Source organism: Carassius auratus, unplaced genomic scaffold (genome assembly GCF_003368295.1).
Source record: "Carassius auratus strain Wakin unplaced genomic scaffold, ASM336829v1 scaf_tig00215616, whole genome shotgun sequence".
NCBI classification, from domain to species: Eukaryota; Metazoa; Chordata; class Actinopteri; order Cypriniformes; family Cyprinidae; genus Carassius; species Carassius auratus.
In genome coordinates this window covers 1,187-2,384 of record NW_020528163.1, presented here as the reverse complement: position 1 = coordinate 2,384, position 1,198 = coordinate 1,187, and the positions used below count along the sequence as shown (strand labels likewise).

The 1,198-nt window shown below is 31.1% G+C and overlaps 1 long non-coding RNA gene across 1 annotated transcript; it reads right to left on the bottom strand.

Moving 5' to 3' along the window:
• Positions 1–532: 532 nt before the first annotated feature.
• Positions 533–977, bottom strand: LOC113095091 (uncharacterized). Its single transcript, XR_003288273.1, has 3 exons — positions 853–977; positions 696–763; positions 533–604 (listed from the first exon to the last, which is right to left on the bottom strand). It is a non-coding gene; the product is annotated as an uncharacterized LOC113095091 (long non-coding RNA).
• Positions 978–1,198: the final 221 nt, after the last annotated feature.

Below are 1,198 nucleotides of genomic sequence, written 5' to 3'. Positions count from 1 at the left end.
TTATTTTCTGCTTAAAGTGTTGCTATTTATGAACCCTCTAACGTATCAATTGTTTAGATACTAGCCAAATAAACAAGGGATGACACTTTATTTGGCTGATAAATTGAATTACCTGCTTTTGTACATTATCTGTTTTCCACTAGATGACACCCATTACTGTAAAACATATAAGCAAAGTAATATTTGGCCCAAAATGTATTATTTCCATTCATTAAAATATGGATAAAACATTTCAGGTCTCAAAAAGCACCATTATAGAATCCAACAGAAACAATAGATTTAGAATGATGTGCAAATAATGACAGTTTCCCTTTTAGTGCAAACTATTCTTTAATAGTTTATTTTAAATATGATTAAATACAGTCCAAACTGTTACAGAGAAAAGGTTGGATGTTTTATGTCAAAGCAGTTTGAAATTTTATTTTAAAGTAGATCAAATAAAGTAATTAAGTGAAACATATTTTAAAATTCACATAAGCTAATGGTAAATAAGCAAATGTAATATATATTCTTCTTTTTATAGATACTGTAATGTATTGATAAATGGGTAGACCTGCAGCATCTTCATGGCCTCCATTGACTCAGTCCACTATCTTCTTCAGACCTGGGGAAAAGATGATCATGTTTATGAGTTTTTTTTAACAGTTACATAAGCATCTTATAAAGATGTCGATATTAATATTAGGGGGTTGTACCATTCAGACGGTTTTTAATCCAGGGTGCTTTTGGATCTGAACATAACTTTTCCTTCTCTGTGTAGAATCTGCAGGAGATAAATAAACATGAAGTGAAATGAACACAATATCATATATATTAACTTCTGTGAAACAACACTGTGTAGAGAGAGCTTACATTACAGCATCCACACATGGACTCAGAGCATTCTGATGATTGTATCCCATCAGTTTAATTGAAGCAGGGATTCTTGCTTTTGACACTTCCTTACAGCAGCTCACTCCAACACGAGTGGGACGACGATCTGAAAGAGAGACAGAGATGAATCTCCGCCATACTCATACTGTGTTTAGAAATTGTGAGAAAACTAGATGGTTGTGATCTTGATAAGGGCTATAAATAAATAAATAAAATAAAATAAAAAATACAAGAATTCCAGTTAAATGCAATATATATGCATTATTTAAATTAAATATATATAGTTAGTTCAAAATTCTAAACTTTTTCTTTTGTCTCACAGAAG